Genomic DNA, 22,463 nt, shown 5'->3' with positions numbered 1-22,463 from the left:
CTTAACTCAATATAAGTGATAATTGTTATCTTTGCTAATTGAATTGATCTTCAATAATCCCAATCTTTTCTTAGGAATTAACTAGGATTCAAAGATCTAACTAATTAGTCACTTAACCTTCCCTTGTTATAGCAAAGGTTAACTAAGTGGAATTAAGATTCAGTTTTCATCATCATTGATAAGGATAACTAGACTGGACTTCCAATTTCTCATACCTTGCCAAAAGTTTATTTTACAGTTATTTTATTTGTCATTTAAATATACCTGTGCCCATTGCCCAAACTCAACATTCCCCAAAAACACTTTTTCATAATCAATAATAAGAACACCTCCCTGCAATTCCTTGAGAAGATGACCCGAGGTTTAAATACTCGGTTTTCAATTTTAAAGGGGTTTGTTACTTGTGACAACCACAACTTTTGTAAGAAAGGTTGATTGCTTGGTTTAGTAACTATACTTACAACGAGAGTTTCTATAACCTCTAAACCATCAATCTTCAGTTCTTCAGTGATGGCAAAGGATGATATGATGTGACAAAGATAAACAAAAGGAGAGCAGATATGGAGGGGGAGAGAGAGGCTAGAAGTTGCGATATTGACATTGGGAGATGTGGCTAACGGAGGTTGCGATGACGACAACGACATTAGATTTTGATGTAGAAAGAGAAGGGAGAGAGCAAATATTATGGGTGAATGCAGCTCGGATATGGCCACAATTTGGATCCGATCCGCACTAAAATTATCGTATCGGATCCAATATCCGCAGTTTTTCAGCTTAGATCCAATCCAGTCTACACATTTGCGAATCGGATCAGATCGGATATCAGATATATCCTCAAAATACAAAAATATTTTTGAAAGCTTAATTTTTTTTAAAAAATATTAATAAAATTTATTTTTATATTTTTTTAAATATGTTTACTCTTAAAATAATGTTAAACATATTTTTCTTGAATAATAAATTAAAATAATACAACATATATGATAATTATTAATTGAAATAAAACATAAAAATAGTATTTACTTATTTATTCCTTTATTTTTGCGGATACGCGGATATGGGAATACCTATATAAAATCTGTAATCCGATCCAATTAGCGTGCGGATATGATCCGATCCGATCCCATAGCCTCGTTGATCGGATCCATATCCGCAATTTTCGAATTGGATTCGGATAAACACCACGGATGTGCAGATTGGATCCAATCCATGAACACCCCTAGCAAAGATTTAAGAGGCTAAATTTTTTAGATATTGGAGAAAAGTGTTGATATGCATAGTATGAGTTCGTTATGTGTTTTTACAGATTTAGAGAACCGTAGTGCGAACTAACAAATTGTTGGTAGCGATTTGCACGTTGGACAACAAAAATTTGGAAGGAGGAAATTGCCCTTGACAATTTGTGTACGTTAGGTGCCTTTTAATAAAATCGGTTTCGGCAATTTCATTTTATTGAAATTAAAAATAATTTTTAAAATCAAAACGTGGGGTGATATCTAAACACGATAAAGAAAAAAGTTGCACGTGAAACAAAATGCTAAGAGCAATCTGACAATCTCTATTGCCGATTTGAACAATGCTGTGGAAATTTTCTAAAAAAATAATAAAGTTAAATTTAAATAACGAGTATTGTCTCTAAAATTACTATAAAATGTTAGATATTTTATAAAACTAGTAATTTACATATCTCCAGCCATTGCTAATAAATTCTTTGATTTAATTTGGAACTTTCAATTCTTGAATCACAAAGCTAGATGGAATCAAGGTGTGTTTGTTTATTGTTATATGATCAGAATTGGGGACCCAAATTTTATAAAGTTTATGATGAACAGTCGTGTTCTTTCTATCAAACAACAAACCAACTGCCAATATAATTAATGAATAATTACAACACCACCCAAACTAATTTCTATATTAACAAATTAGACCATAATTAGAATAAAAATTCTAACATCTCCCACTTGGTCCAACATTTGTTACGTATAGTCTGTAATTACATATTATGTTTAAACAAGTAAGACAAATTACACGAATCATAGTGATAGGTTCTCATGAATCGAGTATTACCTTCTATGTATTACAATGTAACATCTCCTAATTGAATAAACTTTTTATGTGGTATTTCTATAGGAATAAGCCCAATGCTTATTCTAGGTCCTTCACTGAATTTTATTTGTCAATCTCAATCACGTATGCGCGTATATACTAACCAAATGAGAAACAAACAATAATAAGAATTTCATATCCAAATATGTCATATGATATAACATAAGTCATATAAGTGACGTTACAGAACATAAACCCATACTAGTAACATGATCCTTAAACAATTCTAATGGCATGCCTTTTGTCAAAGGATCAGCTATCATTTGTTTAGTACTAATATGCTCTATCTGTACCTCATTAGACCTAACTCGGTCTTTAATGGCTAAGTACTTAATATCGATATGCTTACTTTGACTACTACTTCTATTATTCTTAGCCATAAATACAGCAGATGAATTGTCACAATATATTCTCAATGGCCTAGAAATATAATCCATAATCTTAAGCGCAGAGATAAAATTCTTTAACCAAACACCTTATGATGTACTCCCAAAATAAGCAATAAACTCGGCTTCCATGGTAGAAGTGACTACAAGTAATTGTTTTGCACTCTTCCAAGATACTGCTCCATCAGCAAGCATAAAAATGTATCCTACCGTTGACTTTCTAGAATCAATACATTTCGCCAAGTCTGAATCTGAGTATCTAACAATTTCCAAATTGTCGGTTCGTCTATATGTTAGCATGAAGTCCTTAGTCCCTTGAAGATACCCTTAAGACCTTTTTTTGTAGCTCTCCAATGGATAATTCCTAGATTACTTTGATATCTTCCTAACATGCTAACAGCAAAAGCAATGTCAGGTCTTGTACAGACCTGAGCATACATTAGACTTCCAATGGCTGAAGCATAAGGAATATTTTGTATCTGTTTCTTTTCAAGTTCATTTTTGGGACATTGATCTAAGCAGAATTTGTTACCTTTCACAATAGGTGCAACACTTGGTAAATAATTTTGCATTTTAAACCTCTCAAGCACTTTATTAATATAAGTTTCTTGAGATAAACCTAAAATTTCTTTATGTCTGTCTCTATGAATCTTTATGCCAATGACATAAGATGCATCCCCCATTATCTTTCATATCAAAATGTCTAGATAGAAATTGTTTCACTTTATGCAACAACCCTAAATCATTTGTTGCAAGCAAAATATCATCACATATAAGATGAGAAATATGATCTTGCTCCCACTAACCTTGTGATATATACATTGATAAAAAATATTCTCAATGAACCCAAATGAAGAAATCAAATTGTGAAACTTCAAATACCACTGTCGGGAAGCCTGCTTAAAACCATACATTGCTCTCTTAAGCTTGCAAACTAACTCCTTAGCAGCACTTGAGATAAACCCTTCAGGTTGTCTCATATAGACCTCTTATTCCAAATCTCCATTAAGAAAGGCCATTTTCACATCCATTTGATTCAATTCCATGTTAAAGTGTGCTACCAATACCATAATGATGCGGAAAGAGTTTTTCTTTGAAATAAGAAAAAAAGTTTCCCTGTAGTCAACTCCTTCCCTTTGAGTAAATCCTTTAGCAACAAGTCGAGTTTTGTAGCGCTCAATATTGCTTGAGGAATCCTTCTTGGTCTTAAAGACCCATTTACAACCAATGGCCCTTTCCCCATTAGACAATTCTACAAGATCCCAAACTTGGTTATCCGCCATAGAATTCATTTCATCCTTCATAGAATCTAGCTATAAATTGGAATTACAACTTTCCATTGCTTGTGAAAATATCGTTGGGTCATTTTCATCACAAACATCATAGTCAGACTCAGCAAGATGCACTACATAGTCACTAGAAATTGCTGGCTTTCTTATTCTTGTTGTTCTTCTTAATGTGCATCATCAGCCTCTTGTAAAGGTGGTGGCATAACAGGCTCTCCCTCTTCTTGAAGTTGCTCTTAAGCAATATGTTCTTGAACAACATTTTCATTATGAAAAGTTTGATCCTCCACCATATGATTGACTTGAACATTATCTTCATGATGTGGAACATTAGTAATATATTGTTCTACATTGACCCTATCTGTATGGGCATTATATTGAACAATCACTCTTGTACATGGAGAGGTTTGACAAACATTATCATTCTCAATAATTTTAAGAGGATGATTTCTCCCACTTTACACATCATGCTCTAAAAACCTTGTATTTCTAGATTCAACTATTTTACTTGAATGGAAGGGACAGTAAAATCTGTAACCCTTAGACTTTTCTATATAGCCGATAAAATAGGCACTTATCATCCTTGGGTTCAACTTCCTTTCTTGTGGATTATAAACCCGAACTTCAGCAGGACAACCCCAAATGTATATATGATTCAAACTAGGTTTCCAACCTTTCCATAGCTCAAATGGCATTTTAGAAACTGCCTTTGTTGGAATTCTATTTAATATATACGCAGCTGTCCTAAGGGCTTCACTCCACAAGGATAAAGGAAGATTGGAGTTGCTAAGCATACTCCTCACCATATCCAGCAAAGTCCTATTTCTTCTTTCAGCTACACTATTTTGATCTGGTGTGCCAGGCATGGTGTATTGTGCCACAATACCATGCTCTTGAAGATACTTTACAAATGGACCAGGTGCTTGTCCACTTCCAGTATATCTTCCATAGAATTCTCCACCTCTATCTGATCTCACGATCTTAATTTGCTTTTCACATTATTTTTCTACTTCAACTTTATAAACTTTAAAAGCGTCCAATGCCTCATATTTATTATGAAGCATATAGAGATACATATATTCCTTAATAATCATCAATAAAGGAGGTGAAGTATTTCTGACCACTTAAGGACATATCAGGACAACATATGTCAGTGTGAATTATTTCTAATATATCAGAACTTTTCTTAGTACCTTTTTGAGACTTTTTGGTTTGCTTTCCCTTAATGCAATCCACACAAGTATCAAAATCAGTAAACTCTAGAGGTTCAAGAACCCCATCACTTACTAATTTCTTAATTCTCTCAATGGAGATGTGTCCCAACCTTCGGTGCCACAACATGGAAGATTTTTTATTCATACCATTACCATGCATAACCATAAAACCAGATGGAACATTATTAGCTAAATGTACTTTAAATAAACCACCAATTAAAGTACCATGTCCAATAATATTAGAATTTTTAATAATGTCAATAGAAGCATCATAAAAATTTATACATAATCCTTCTTTTACAAGCTTAGATAAAGAAATGAAAATTTTTAGAAAAATCTGGAATATAAAAAGTTTTTTCTAAATCTAAAATACAACCAGTACTTAATACAAGCCTAAATGTTCTAACAGCTTTCACACGTGAACGCATCCGATTGCCCATATAGATGCTCAGTTCAATTCCTATCGGTTTCCTTTTCCTTATGAAACCCTGCATGGTATTTAAAATATGAATTTCAACACCAGAATCAATCCACCAAGTGTCATGACATATTTCAACAAAATTAGATTCAAAACACACTGAAAGGATAAGATCACAAAGGTTAGTACCTTTCTTTTCATGCCAAACTTTAAATTTTGGGCACTCCTTCTTCATGTGTCCTTTCTTTTTACAAAAGAAACACCGTGCACCTTCTTTCTTCATAGGATGGGATACAATACTCTTTCCTTTCTTCTTATGATCTTGCTTTTTACATTGTCACTAATATTGCACTTTCACCAAGTTCCTGAATTAGCCTTCCTTCTTTTTGCAAACAGATCACGAGTAATTCGTTGATGGACCATTTTTCTTTGTGTGTTATAAGAAATCTTAAATGGTCTGTACTGGGCAGGAAGAGAATTTAGAATAAGATGCACCAGAAATGAGTCAGAGATCTCAACCTCTAAAGGTTTCAGTTGTGCTACAATATCTCTTATGCGAGGCAAAAATCAGCCAATTAAGAAATCAATATAGAAATACGTTGCAAGTATAGTTCTTAACCAGTAAAAATTCGCTCATCAATTTAGAAAGGATGTCACAAAATTAGAATAAAAATACTGGGAGTATGAATCCCAGGTCGTCTCCCAATGAGTTGACAAAAGGGTGCTATCTTATTAATCAGGAGTTTTTCGAGAAATTGTTTTGAGAGTTGAATGACAGAAAAATAAATAATTGTAAATTAGCACAATGAAAATTAAAAGGGATTTATATTATTCAAAATAAAAAGCCTTGACTGGGGGAATGATTAATTGGAAGTTCTATCCTTGTTGGAATTCTCTCAAGTGTAGTATAAAGAGGTTGTTATTTTCACTTAGTTAACCCTTACTAAATAAAGGAAAGTCAAGTGATTGAGCTAACTTTTATTCGCAAATCCTAGTCCTCTCCCTTGGAAAGGACTAGCATTAGTAAATAGAGAATTAGCCAACAACTTCCAATTTAACTAATCACTTGAGCATTCCAACTCAAGTGTCTCCTCTTAATCAACTCCCATGTCAAGTTGGGAATCTACTCCATTGACATGAATATAACGCTCACAAAAGTGTAAGAAGAAGACATGATAAATTAAATAAAATAGGGATTGAAAACCAATTAAAGGAAAAATTAATTATCTGTATTAATAAATTCAAAATGCAACATACCTATCTGAACAGGATTAATAAGTAATCAAAAGAGTAAAGGAATAAGAAAACAAACTAGAATAGTAACTTCAACAGAGGTGATGACTCTCTCAATATCCAAAGCAAAAGCATGAAACTAGAATTCTATGAATGTAAAGAAAACTTAGAGGAAGAGTAATTTTCTCTCTAGATTCAGATCTAAAAACTAAGACTATGTTAATGTGAATGTGTGTTGAGTCTCAGCCTGTTCCCTGGCTCTAGTCTGTATTAATGGGCCGGAAACTGGGTCCAAACTTGGCCCAAAATCGCCCCTAGCATTTTTTGAAATTTCTGCAGATCGCGCATGTCACGCGTACGCGTCGCTGGTCATTTTCACGTGTCACGCGTGCGCGTACCCGACGCGCACGCGTCGTCTTGCAGAACTCCAATCCACGCGTATGCGTTGGGTACGCGCACGCGTCGCTGTGAGAATCTCCAGATCACGCACACGCGTGAGCCATGCGTGCGCGTCACTCCTCGCTGATTGTCTCCTTTATTTCTTGTGCTCCTTCCATTTTTGCAAGCTTCCTCTCCATCCTCTAAGCCATTCTTGCTCTACAAAGCCTAAAACACTGAACACATGGATCACGGCATCGAATGGTATAAAGGGTGTTTAAAATACACAAATTAAAGGCTTAGGAAGCAAGTTTTCAACCATAGAACAAAACTAGGAAGGAATTGTAAAACCATGCAATTTGTATGAATAAGTGTGCAAAGACTTGATAAAAATCACTCAATTGAGCACAAGATAAATCATAAAATAGTGGTTTATCAACCTCCCCACACTTAAACATTATCATGTCCTCATGCTTAGCTCAAGGAGATCAAAAGACTAAATAAGGGAAAGTAAGACTCATGAGATGCAACCTATGAATGCAGCTATATGCTAAGATGTTTCTGTCTACTTGGTTAAAAGTAAATAAATTCTCCAAGATAAAGATAAATCAAATTCCACTAATTCAAATCATACATAAGGACAAGTAAACTTGTAAGAAGACAGCTCATGAAAGCAGGAAACATAGAATCAAGCATTGAACCCTCACTGATGGTGTATATGCACTCTAGTCACTCAAGTGTATAGGGTAATCCACTCTAGTCTTCTCTAGTCATGCTTTCTAAACTTTGTTCTTCATCTAACTAATCAACAAGTATTTAATATACCAATACAAACATCATGAGGTCTTTTCAAGGTTGTAATGGGGTCAAGGTAAGGGTGAGGATATATGTATGGCTAAGTGAGCTATAAATTGAATCCTTGACTAACCTAAGTTCTCACCTATACACATACTCTATGTACTTCTTAAATCAAGCCTAGCTACCCAAAATTCCCACTTTTCATCTCATACTCATGCATCAACTTTTCTTTTAATTTGTATCACATATGCATTGACTTTTCATTAACTTAATATTGGGGTAATTTTGTCCCCTTATTTATTTATTTAGATATTTTTGGGTTTTTTTTTTGGAATATAAAAGTAAATATAACATATCAATGCACATGGATTTTTAATTTTTCTGGTCTCACATGAGTAGGTACCCGAATTCCTAATATTTTATTAAAGTAGAAACATAACACATTCCTTATTAACCCATGTTCCCACAGTTTTCCCACACTTAGCTGATACACAATCTCTATCTTAAGCTAACCAAAGATTCAATTGAGGTATTTAATTATTTTTCTGCTTAAGGCTAGTGATGTGGTAAAATATAGAACAAATGGGGATTAAAAGGCTCAAAGTGGCTAACAAAGGTAATTAAAAAGGGTAGTCTATTTGGGATATGTGAGCTAACAACAAATGATGGCCTCAATCTTATGCATGCATATAAATACACTAAATATTGGACATATAGAGTAGAACAAAATATAGATTACAATCATAGAGAAGAAAACACACATGAATAAAATTATTATGGTTAAATAATGTAACCATGCAATTAAGCTCAATTCTCACAGGTTGTGTGTTCTTAGCTATAATTCATGTTCCAAATTACAATCTTCAAACAAGTTTTAACACAAAAGTTTTAATTTAGATTAGTGAAATTTTCAAAATAGAGTCTTGAAAAGAAACTTATTATTTTTCAACCAAATAGAACATGCATGAAAACACCTATTACTATGCAATCTATCCTATCCTAACAAAAGAAAAATAACCTATTGGTGTTAAGAAAGAGCAATTACCTCCGGAAGTCAGGTACTGACCGACCTTCCCACACTTAAAGCTTGGCAACATCCTCGGTGCCATCAGTCAGGAATAAAGGGGGGCTGGTAACAGCATCTCCACAGTCGGGATTGTCATGGCTCCCTATGTTGGTGGATGAAGTAGAGTCTGGGATGTCTGGGTCTTCTTCAGGTGGGTGGTTGCCAACAATCAGCTCCTTGAGGTATGTAAATTGGCGCTTGTTACGGTGCTCCCTTCGCTTTGCCTGCCCGTCAAGACGGTCCAACCTCTCAAGTATCTGTAGGAGCAGTTGACTTGTTGAAGGTGCTTGTGATGTGGAAGGAGAGCAAAGATATCCGGCCGGATCTGCAGGCCGGCTGGTAGTGGCTGCTGGGGGTCTGATGTACTTCCTGTTAGGAACATACTGATTATCACGTGGAATCATGGCCTTGGTGTCCCCAGCTCTGTAGGAGACTCCGGCTACTGAGACTAGATCTGAAACCAAGGCGGGGAAGGGTAGGTTTCCCGCAATCTGTACATGTCCCATGGCATGCCGGAGGTGTCTTGGTAAGTTGAGAGGCTGGTCTTTAAGGATACACCAGAGGAGAACAGCCATATCTGCAGTGAAGGAGGACTCGTGAGTACTCGGAAAGATGTAATAGGACATAATCTGTGCCTAAACTCGAGCCTCCAAGGTGAGTGCTAAAGCCAATATGCCCTTAGGTCGAGATCGATGGTATCCATAGATCCATTTGCTGCCAGGTTGTACTATAACTCTGAGGACGGTGTCCCAGTCAAATTGGTATGTCTGGCGCTTGAAGGAGGCTTCTTGGAATGCGTCCAATCCTTCTGGAACAGGGGGAAGATCTAAAGCTCGCTGAATGGTCTCTTCAGTTATGGCAAGTAGATGCGAGATGTTTATTAACGTGCCGACAAAGGCATGAGTAGAATAGATCAAGCATCAATAGCTTAAATATATTATCACTCGTAACAAACTAACAGTCACATTTGTATTGACAATTATATTCAATTAATAAAATATTAATGGGGTTTTGTGAAAAACAGGCATTAAAGTAGAAGGATAGAATAATTATAAATGCACAATGCCATACGGGCTTTTTCACAAACACTTAGCGTGCATGGTAAAGATGTTATTGAAAGTATTAAATTTGAACATGCAAGCAACCCAAAAATAATTAGTGATAATTGTCAAACAACTCCTTAATAATCCACAAGCAAAATATAGAAGAAAATAATCACCCAATTAAATTTCTAACACCAATTAGAAGGATGTAAAAAGAAAAAGAAAGACAAAAAAAACATAGATAATGAAATTAAAAAAAGAAAAGAAGAACTGAATATAAATTAAAGTAATAATGGAAGAGTAAAAGGGGCAGAAGAAAAGAACCTTGATGAAGAAGATGAAGAAGGAGGGAGAAAGTAGTAGAAAGTAGGAAAAAAGAAAAAAGAAAGAAGGGAGAAGATAGAAGAAAGAATGATGAGAGAAAGATAAGTAGGGTTGGGGGGTGGGAGATTTGAAATCACGCACTGAGGTAGTTTAGCTGTGCATCGCTTGCGACGCGTACGCGTGCATCACGCGTTCGCGTGGGCTACGCTATTTTCAAGCGACGCGTACGCGTGACAGGGGTTGTGCAATTGGCGCGGAGGTAGCCTTGCGCATGCACAACTCTCTGTTTAATACGCACCTTTGCCAAAATTTGAGGCGATGTGTGCGCGTCAGGGACGCGTACGCATGAATGGCCTGAATTGGAAAAACTACGCGCATCGTGTACTTCCTTTTTTTTTATGCAGAATGCAGAATGCAGCATGCAGATGAATATGCAGACATTATGGATGAATGATAATAAAAAGAAAATAAAATAAGACTGAATATAAAAAGGGACAATCATACCGTGGTGGGTTGTCTCCCACCTAGCACTTTGCTTTTACGTTCGTAAGTTGGACGGAGTTCAGGCTCATTCTGCTTCTGTTGGTGGGTCCTTTAAGAGGAAGACCTCTAGCTCTTTGTGTTCCTTCATCTTCTCACCATGATAAAGCTTTAGGCGATGTCTATTGACCTTGATGAAATTGGAACTTGAAGGATGACTCAGGTGGAAGACTCTGTATGGCTCTGCCTTCTCTACTTTATAGGGGCCTTCCCATCTGGATATCAGCTTTCCTGGCATGAGTCTCAGCCTGGAATTGTAAAGGAGAACCAGATCTCCAGGTCTGAACTCTCTCCTCTTAATATGCTTGTCATGCACAGCCTTCACCTTCTCTTTGTATAATCTGGCGTTGTCATAAGCTTCGAGTCGAAGGGTCTCCAGTTCTGCTAGTTGCAGCTTCCTTTCAGTGCCAGCTTTCTCAAATCCCATGTTGCACTCCCTCACAGCCCAGAAAGCCTTGTGTTCCACCTCCACTGGAAGGTGGAAAGCCTTTCCGTATACCAGGCGGAAGGGGCTCATTCTAATGGGTGTCTTGTACGCTGTCCGATACGCCCAGAGCGCATCAACAAGTCTGGTGCTCCAATCCTTCTTATGAGGCTTTACTATCTTCTCCAGAATGCATTTTATTTCTCTGTTAGACACTTCCACTTGCCCATTGGTCTGGGGATGGTAGGCTGTTGCCACTTTGTGAACTATCCCATGTTTCTTCAGTAGTCCTGCTAATCTCCTGTTACAGAAGTGAGTGCCTTGATCACTCACGATTGCTCGTGGTAATCCAAAACGACAGATAATATGGTTTCTAACAAAGGAAACAACAGTGTTAGCATCATCAATACGGGTAAGAATTGCTTCCACCCATTTAGAAACATAATCTACAGCTAATAGTATATAAAGGTAACCACTAGAGTTTGGGAATGGACCCATGAAGTCGATGCCCCAAACGTCAAATATTTTATAGAATAGCATAATCTGTTGGGGCATCTCATCCCTCTTGGATATATTACCAAACCTTTGGCATGGAGAACAAGATTTACAAAAGGCAGCAGCATCTTTAAAAAGAGTAGGCCACCAAAATGCACAGTCTAGAATTTTTCTAGCTGTTCTTTGAGGGCCAAAATGTCCTCCACTCTTAGAAGAGTGGCAAGCCTCTAAAATGGACTGGAATTCTGATTGGGGCACACACCTTCTAATTACCTGGTCAGCACCACACCTCCATAAATATGGATCATCCCATATATAATATTTGGACTCGCTTTTCAGCTTGTCTCTTTGATGCTTAGTAAAATTAGGAGGGAAAGTATGAATAACTAGATAATTAGCTACAGGTGCATACCAAAGAACTACTTCAGATACTACATGCAAGCTATCAAATGGAAAAGCATCATTGATAGGAGTGGAGTCAGTCTTAATGTGCTCAAGGCGACTCAAGTGGTCTGCCACTAAATTCTGGGAACCACTCATATCCTTAATTTCTAAATCAAATTCTTGTAGCAGCAATATCCAATGTATTAGCCTTGGTTTAGACTCATTTTTAGCTAATAAATACTTTAGAGCTGCATGGTCTGAGTACACTGCCACCTTAGTACCAAGTAAATAGGCTTAAAATTTATCCAGAGCGAAAATAATAGCCAGAAGCTCTTTTTCAGTAGTGGTGTAATTAGACTGAGCAGCGTCGAAGGTATTAAAAGCGTAAGAAATTACGAAAGGATCCTTACCTTTGCACTGAGCCAACGCTGCTCCTACTGCATGGTTGGAGGCATCATACATAATCTCAAAAGGCTGGTTCTAGTTTGGTCCTCTCACAATTGGAGCTTGAGTCAAGGCGATTTTTAGCTTATCAAATGCTTGCATGCAATCCTCACTAAACTCGAACTCAACATCTTTCTGCAACAGTCTGGATAAAGGCAATGCTACCTTACTGAAGTCCTTAATAAATCTCCGGTAGAAACCTGCTTGACCAAGGAATGAACGGACTTCCCTCACGGAGGAGGGGTAAGGTAAACTAGAAATGACATCTACCTTTGTTGGATCTACAGAAATACCAGTATTAGAAACAACATGTCCTAGAACAATCCCTTATTTTACCATAAAATGATATTTTTCAAAATTTAATACAAGGTTTGAACTAACACACCTGTCTAATACTCTAGCTAAACAATCCAAGCAAAGGTTAAAGGAATCACCATATACGCTAAAATCATCCATAAAAACTTCTATACAGCTTTCGATAAGATCTGAAAAGATACTCATCATGCATCTTTGGAAAGTAACCGGTGCATTACATAAGCCAAAAGGCATCCTCTTGTATGCATACGTTCCAAAGGGACATGTAAAAGTAGTCTTCTCCTGATCTGTAGAAGCTATATAAATTTGAAAATAGCCTGTATAACCATCTAAAAAATAGTAATGGGATTTACCTGACAGGCGATCAAGCATCTGATCAATAAATGGCAAGGGGTAATGATCCTTGCGAGTGGCTTAGTTGAGACACCTGTAATCAATGCAAACTCTCCACGAATTTTGCACCCTAGTTGTCAGGAGCTCTCCATGCTCATTCTTCACTGTTGTGACTCCAGACTTCTTGGGCACCACTTGTACTGGATTGACCCATTCGCTATCTAAGATGGGGTAAATGATATGTGCTTTAAGTAGACTGGTCACTTCTTTCTTGACAATTTCTAAGATGGTGGGATTCAATCTTCTTTGGGGTTGACGGACATGCCTTGCTCCCTCTTCTAAGAATATTCTGTGCTCACAAACTTGAGGGCTGATGCCTACTATATCCACCAAACTCCACCTAATTACTTTCTGGTGTCTTCTCAGCACACTAAGCAGCTGCTCCTCCTGTTGGAAAGTGAGTTCCCTTGCAATGATAACTGGAAGCTTCTGATTATCCTCAAGGTAAGCATACTTGAGGTGGGGTGGAAGGGGCTTTAATTCCAATTTCTTCTCATGGCTAGGCTCTAGATCATCTGGAGCTAGTGATAATGGCAAAGTTTCCTCATTGTGTTCAGAGGGTGTCCCCACACTTGGACCTTGCTCCATGTGCCTCTCTTCTACTTCTTCTTGGTGAACTGCAGCTACAGTTTCATCAATGGTGTGACACTGGAAGATGGAATGATCTTCTGGAGCGTGCTTCATAACTTCATTCAAATTGAAACTCACTGCTCTACCATCTATCACAAAGGAGTAAGTTCCTGAAAAGGCATCCAGCTTGAACTTTGAAGTCTTCAGGAATGGCCTTCCAAGCAGGATTGATGATGGTCTTTGATGATTGGATTTTTGACGGTTTAGAAATTCACTAATGAAATCTCGTTGTAAAGTATAGTTTCTAAACCAAGCAATAATTCTTTTCATACAAAAAGTTGTTTGTCACTAGTACAAACCCCTAAAATTTATAAACCGAAGTATTCAAACCTCGGGTCGTTCTCCCTAGGAATTACAATAAAGTGTCTTATTATTGGTTATGAGTTATTTTGGGGTTTTGGATAAGAAGCATGAAAAGTAAATGGCAATGAAAATAAACTAACAACTATAAAAGGCTCTTGGTTTGGTATAAAAATTAGAAGTCCTATCCTAGTTATCCTTCTCAATTGTGATGAGAATTATTCATTGCTACCACTTAGTTAACCCTTACTAATTAAAGAAAAGTCAAGTGGATAAATTGACTTGAGCCACAAGTCCTAGCCAACTCCCAAGGAAAGACTAGCTTTAGTGCACTCCAAACCAATTAGCAATCTCTCCAATTATCAATCAACAAAGGGATTAGATAACTCAAGTGTCACTAATTACTCTACCTAGGCCAAGAGGAACAAAATCTACACTATATCTAGAAGAGGCATTTCAACAAACACATAGAGTGCAATAGAAGTAAACATTATTAATTGCAAGAATTAAAGGAATCTACAACTACAAAGGCAAGAGATCAACAATAGAAAAGCAAAGAAGAACAATTATTATGAATTACCTCTTATTGAATTGGAAGAATGTAGAAAGAACAATACTAGATCTACAACAAAATATAAGAACAACATAAAGGAAATTATAACAAAAGAATAGAAGAAGATGAATGTAGCAACAAAGAATTGAGAGATAGAAGTGGAAGAAAGCAAAGATTAAAACCTAGATCTAAGAACTAAACCTAATCCTAATCCTAATTCTAGAGAGAAGAGAGAGCTTCTCTCTCTAGAAACTAACTCTAAACTAATCCTAATGAGTGTGTATGATTGCAATCCCCTTGCTCTTCAATCCTTGGCTTTAAATAGCATCTTTGGCGCCAAAGTTGGTTGGGATTGGGCCCCACAACCCTTGAGAATTCGTTGGTCACGTTTTCATTAAAAAAATCATAAACCAGCACCGACGCGTACGCGCACAGAACGCGTACGCGTCCATGGGCGAGTTCAACTTCTTTGACTTTTCATGATTTCTCCACTTTGCATGCTTTCCTCTTCACTCCTTTGATCCATTCCTAGCCTTTTCAATCTGAGATCATTAACAAACATATCAAGGCATCTAGTGGAATCAAAGGGAGATTAAAACCATCAAATTAAGGGTCTAAAAGCATGTTTTCACATCTAAGCACAAATAAGGAGACAATCACAAAAACATGCTATTTCATTGAATAAATGTGGGTAAAAGGTGATAAAATCTCTTAAAATCAATACAGGATAAACCGTCAAAACGGGGTTTATCAACCTCCCCACACTTAAACCAAGCATGTCCTCATGCTTAAACCAAGGATGAAGCAAAGGGCATGGCATTTATTCAATGGAAACTAATTAAATGCAATCTACCTATATGCAACTATCTAAATGAATGCAAGTGCTTGGTCAAAATAAATAAATTCCCAAGAAGCGTATATGCACAAGGGCTAAGGACTAGCAAGTCTAATCCACAATTGAATTGAGTTATTAAATATTTTTACAAACTTGCATGAAAAGAGATGATCATAGGTGAAAACATGTAATTGAGCATCAAACCCTCACCGGTAGTGTTTGCACTCTATTCGCTCAAGTGTTTAGGGTCGATTCTCTTAATTCTCCCCTAATCATGCTTTCCAAGATTTGTTTTTCTTCTAACAATCGACATACATTTCATGCATGCATACAAGTATCATGAGGTCTTTTCCTTAGGTTGTAATGGGGTTAGGGTCAAGGTAGGATGCATATTTGGTCAAGTGAGCTTAAAATTTGAATCTTTGATAAACTTAGACTTCCCACCTAACCTATAACATCCTATACAATTAAGTTCTAACCTAACTACCCATTCTTCATTTTTTCACATACTCATGCATTTTCTTTTTCATTTCGCAACACTTATGCATTGATTTTATTGGACCTTGCTTTGGGGCATTTTGTCCCCTTTTTATTATTTTTTTTTTCTTCTTCTTTTTTTTCTTTTTCTATTTTTTTTTCTTTTCCATATTATTTTTCTTTTCTTTTTATTTTCTTTTTCTTATTTTTTTTCTTTTTATATACAAGAACCTCAATGCATAAGGTTTTACATTTGATCAATACATGAGTATGTACCCAATTCCCAATATTTCCAATAACATTACAAAACTACCCTTTTATTCACCCAATGTCTCAAGGTTCCCACACTTGAATGATACTCACACACACTAGCCTAAGCTAATCAAAGATCCAAATTAAGGACATTTATTGTTTTTCGCTTTAAGGCTAGTAATGTGCTAAATTAAAGAATAAATGGGTTAAGCGTAGGCTCAAATTTGGCTAACAAAGGAAGATAAAAGGTAAGGCCATTTGGGTAAGTGAGCTAATGAAATGATGGCCTCAATCATATAAATGCATGAATACACAAAATAATGGACATAAAGAATCAAACAAATCAAGGATTACAATCATAGAAAGAGAATAATGCACACAAGAAGGAAAATAAGTGGTTATAAGATGTAACCATACCATTAGGCTCAAATCTCACTTTCTTGTGTTCTTAGCTCAAAAACATGATCCACAATATATATAATTCAAGCAAGTTCTATGAAAAGTTTTCACTCAAATCAATTGAGATGCCCTACAGATAGAAATCTTGAAAAATTTCATTATTTGAAAAATTTCATTATTTTGACTAAGCTTATTGTGTATACATATGCAAAAATAAGAAAATGAAAGTAAAAATCCTAAGAACCTAAAATGAAATGCAAAAGTGTTGGGATTAGAAATTTGTCACCCAAAATCGCCGACCGGTCAGACGACCTCCCCACACTTAAAAGTTTGCACCGTCCTTAGTGCACTCAAAGATGAGCAAGGGGGTACGGCGAGTCTCTGGATTGCTGCGTGGTCTTAGTCTTGCTTCCATGTTTGCTTGTGGTGCATTTATCATGAAAAACAAAAATACAACACCATAAGATGAGAAGATATAAAAGCAAGGAAGCATACATTGTTGGAATGAGGTAAATCACTAGAATTGAGTGAGTGAATTAGTGTGACATTAAGAAATATTAGGTGTGTGAATTCTAAATTGCACGGTTTAGAACACACATTAGTAATAAGAGCTATGTCACAAAAGAAGCATGCACGTCACTTATCCTAGTGTGCTTGAGATGCTTTAAGTAAGCTTGTAAGGTAAGGTAAGACAAGCATGAGAGAAGCATGAAAGCATTCAAGTCAAACATATGGATGGATATAATCATGAAATACAATGCATTAAGGTAAATGCTCAACATCATCCATCAAGAGATTGCCCAATCAAAGAATACGGTTCAAATCACATGGTGACCAAATCATGCAATTCAAAAGAATTACAAGTTCGAAGGCAATTCTCATCACTTGGCAGTTTTCAAAAGGTAAGCATGAAAAACTCAAAACCAAGTAGCAAAATATAACCTCAATCATAGGATCCAACGAAGTTTATATACATAATGATGTTAAGATAACATCCCCTTTTTAATACCCAGCAGCAATTAATGGTAAACAAGAATAACAATCCAACACTTATAATGAAAAAGATAGAAAATAAAATGAAAACTAAACTAAAACTAACTAATCAACCAACTAACTAACTAATTAGTTAACTAAAATAAATGGTTGTCAATGGTGTTTGGAAGTGTTGGATGAGGGGTAGGAGGAGGGAAGAAGAAAGGAGAAGGAAAGAAATGGAAAGAGGAAAAGAAAAGAAGTGGATGGAAGAAAGGGCATCCACGTGTACGCACGCATGGCGCGCGCGCGTCATTGGCTTATTTCGAGAGTGGCGCGTACGCGTGTGCGCAAGTGGGGTTTGTGCCAGAGGCACAACGTTGGCGCGGCGCAGGCACAACTCTCTGAAAAATGTATGGAGGTTGGGACTTCTCAATCCACGCGTACGCACGCATGGGGCACGCGCGTGGATGGTCGAAAATGCTGGAAGTGCGCGTACGCGCCATGTACGCGTACGCGTGGATGGTGCTCTGTTTTTCAAAAATTTTTTCTATGTTTTTGCACCAATCCAAGCATTCCAAACCTCCAAACAGATACCAAAACACCATAAAACCTTATTTAACATACTTAAACAACCAAACATACTCAACTAACTAAACAAAACATGAAATTAAACTAATTATACCAATATATACAAAAGAGAAAATGAAAGGATTTTACCATGGTGGGGTGTCTCCCACCTAGCACTTTTATTTATTGTCCTTAAGTTGGACTTATGGGGAGCTCCTCATCAAGGTGGCTTGTGTTTGAATTCATCCTTGAACATCCACCAATGCTTGGACTTCCATTGTGCTTCATCATTCAAAGTTAATAACTCCAAGCTTTGATGGAGTTCTTCACAAACCGTGGGCTCCCAAAGTTGATCCTCTTCTTGTAATCTGGGATCCCACACTTTATTTTCACACCCGTCTTGAAGTTGATCATCATTATTAATCCATCCGGGTGGTGAACAAGATGAATTCTCTATATAGTGGCCAACAATCCTCCTAGACCCATCTATTTGAGCACTACTCCAACCTTTATATCTCATATTTGGTGCATCAACCATAATGAGCCTTGATTTGTAACGCCAACCACGAAACATCTTTCGCTTACGCTTCATCCCACAAAGGATCCTAAGTTGACCATCCGTTTCAAGCAAGCCATACTCAAGTGGGACAATAAAGCTAATAAAAATGAATTTTACCTACTCAAGTGAAGGGGTAGATGACAACCTAGGCAAAGATGCTTCTAACGATCTTAACAGAGCGTATTCCACTCCCATCCTTCTATTTCTAAGGACTTCTGCCTCTTCACAAGATCTCTCTAATTCAATCCTTTGTTCATTAATACTATCTAAGCCTTTTCCCTTAATCAAACTATAATTGGGAGGGTGAAAGAAGTTTACCTCCGCAACATTTTCAAACACACCGGGAGAAGGTTCTTCAAGTTCAAAGGATTCGCCACTACTAGGACTTGATGCTTGCTCTTCATTGCCATGGAAACTCAATTCTTGCTCTATCCCATCCAAGTCTTCATATGGAATATGCCTTGGAAGGTGTGCACTTTCCTCCCTAGCATCAATTTCAATCATCTTGGAGGGATTTTCTTCAACTCTATGTTCCCATGGAAGCTCCGCATCTCCTAAGTCTTCTACCACTTCTTCCTTGTCTTCAACAATTAAAGCTTCCTCCAATTGTTCCAATACAAAGCAACTTCCCTCATTTCCCACCGGAGTTTCCAATCTCTCCTTCATGCTATGTCCTTCATTCGATTCTCCACATGTAGCCATGGGAGTTCCTTGAGTGTTCAAGCATTGGGAGGCTAATTGATTTGTTACCGCATCCAAGGTGGCCATGAAATTTTGCACATCCCTTTTCATCTCTTCTTGCCCTTGAACAAGAACACCAAAGGTTTCATCCATTAGAGATTGGGGTGGGTGGAAGGGTTCATTAAATTGAGGGGAGGGTTCATAGTAGGAAGGTGGTTCTTCTTGGTAGAGTTGTGGTGGTTCTATGTTTTCCACTCTTTCCACTTGTTGCACAACACACTCCATGGTTGCTTGAAATTGATCCAATGCTTCCTTGAGACGATCCCTTGACTCTTGTTCCTCTTGGATAATATGATTAGGATCATGTGGCTCTTGGATCAATGGATATGAGTATTCTTCCATGGAAGGTTGTGGTGGAAAGTAGTATTCATCTTGTGGTTAAAAATTTTCATATATTGGAGGTGGTTCATCTTGGTAATAATGTGGAGGAGGTGGCTCTTGAAAATGTTGATGTTGACGTGGTGGTGACTCTATGTGTGGTTCATATTGCTCATATGGTTGTTGGTAGGATGGATATGGATTAGGGTCATATGAAGATGGTTGGTAAGAAGGGGCTTGTGAGTATGGTTGAGAGTTATGTTGAGGACATGCTTCATATTCATATGGTGGTGGTTCTTGAAAGTCACAAGGTGATTCACCATAGCCATTGGATTGATATGCATCATAGAATGGCTCTTCTTCATAGTGCATTGGTGGGGTTGTTGCCATGAGGATTGATCATATGCATATGGCTCCTCCCACCTTTGGTCATCCCATTCTTGATACACATCTTCATTATAGTCCTCATTTCCTACAACATGTTGATAACCAAACTTATAGCCAAGGTGAGAATTCATGATAGCAAGAAGAAAATGAAAACAAAATCAAATAAGAAGCAAGAAAATTAAATCCTAAAACTAGCAAGAGCTAACAAAAGCAAACATATTCACACTATTCACATATATACAATAACCAATAACATAACACCATTGCAAATCCCCGGCAACGGCGCCATTTTGATGATTGGATTTTTGACGGTTTAGAAATTCACTAATGAAATCTCGTTGTAAAGTATAGTTTCTAAACCAAGCAATAATCCTTTTCATACAAAAAGTTGTTTGTCACTAGTACAAACCCCTAAAATTTATAAACCGAAGTATTCAAACCTCGGGTCGTTCTCCCTAGGAATTACAATAAAGTGTCTTGTTATTGGTTATGAGTTATTTTGGGGTTTTGGATAAGAAGCATGAAAAGTAAATGGCAATAAAAATAAACTAACAACTATAAAAGGCTCTTGGTTTGGTATAAAAATTAGAAGTCCTATCCTAGTTATCCTTCTCAATTGTGATGAGAATTGTTCATTGCTACCACTTAGTTAACCCTTACTAATTAAAGGAAAGTCAAGTGGATAAATTGACTTGAGCCACAAGTCCTAGCCAACTCCCAAGGAAAGACTAGCTTTAGTGCACTCCAAACCAATTAGCAATCTCTCCAATTATCAATCAACAAAGGGATTAGATAACTCAAGTGTCACTAATTACTCTACCTAGGCCAAGAGGAACAAAATCTACACTATATCTAGAAGAGGCATTTCAACAAACACATAGAGTGCAATAGAAGTAAACATTATTAATTGCAAGAATTAAAGGAATCTACAACTACAAAGGCAAGAGATCAACAATAGAAAAGCAAAGAAGAACAATTATTATAAATTACCTCTTATTGAATTGGAAGAATGTAGAAAGAACAGTACTAGATCTACAACAAAATATAAGAACAACATAAAGAAAATTATAACAAAAGAATAGAAGAAGATGAATGTAGCAACAAAGAATTGAGAGATAGAAGTGGAAGAAAGGAAAGATTAAAACCTAGATCTAAGAACTAAACCTAATCCTAATCCTAATTCTAGAGAGAAGAGAGAGCTTCTCTCTCTAGAAACTAACTCTAAACTAATCCTAATGAGTGTGTATGATTGCAATCCCCTTGCTCTTCAATCCTTGGCTTTAAATAGCATCTTTGGCGCCAAAGTTGGTTGGGATTGGGCCCCACAACCCTTGAGAATTCGTTGATCACGTTTTCATTAAAAAAATCATAAACCAGCACCGACGCGTAAGCGCACAGCACGCGTACGCGTCCATGGGGTGATTTGCAGGTGCGCGCAAGTGCCAGGTGCGCGCGCGCGTCCATGGGCGAGTTCAACTTCTTTGACTTTTCATGATTTCTCCACTTTGCATGCTTTCCTCTTCACTCCTTTGATCCATTCCTAGCCTTTTCAATCTGAGATCACTAACAAACATATCAAGGCATCTAGTGGAATCAAAGGGAGATTAAAACCATCAAATTAAGGGTCTAAAAGCATGTTTTCACATCTAAGCACAAATAAGGAGACAATCACAAAACCATGCTATTTCATTGAATAAATGTGGGTAAAAGGTGATAAAATCTCTTTAAATCAATATAGGATAAACCGTCAAAACGGGGTTTATCAGTCTTCCTGAGTCATTGGTGCGTGGCAGAAATTAGACCAATTAAGAGATTGTAATATAAGAACAGCGCGGCGAGTATAGCTCTTAACCAGCAAAAATCTGCCTCATCAATTTAGAAAGGTTGTCACAAAAGTTTAGAATAAAAATACTGGGAGTATGAGTCCTAGGTCGTCTCCCAACGAGTTGCTAGAAAGGGTGCTAATTTATTAATTAGGAGATTTCCGAGAATTTTGAGAGTTGAATAACAGAAAATAAACAATTATAATTAAGTGCAACAAAAATTAAAAGGAATTTATATTATTCAAAATAAAAAGTCTTGACCGGGGGAATGATTAATTAGAAGTTCTATCCTTGTTAGAATGATCTCAAGTGTAGTATAAAGAGGTTGTTATTTTCACTTAGTTAACCCTTACTAAATAAAGGAAAGTCAAGTGATTGAGCTAACTCTTATTCGCAAATC

At 36.9% G+C, this 22,463-nt stretch overlaps 1 pseudogene; it reads right to left on the bottom strand.

Annotated features, from left to right (window-relative positions):
• Nucleotides 1–4,861: 4,861 nt before the first annotated feature.
• The window catches only part of LOC148544806 (uncharacterized), a 70,705-nt pseudogene continuing 53,103 nt past the window's right edge, over nucleotides 4,862–22,463 (bottom strand).

The sequence above is a fragment of the Arachis ipaensis genome, chromosome B9 (genome assembly GCF_059453495.1).
Source record: "Arachis ipaensis isolate K30076 ecotype BB chromosome B9, ASM5945349v1, whole genome shotgun sequence".
Lineage (NCBI taxonomy): Eukaryota > Viridiplantae > Streptophyta > Magnoliopsida > Fabales > Fabaceae > Arachis > Arachis ipaensis.
This window is presented reverse-complemented; position numbering and strand designations above follow the sequence as displayed.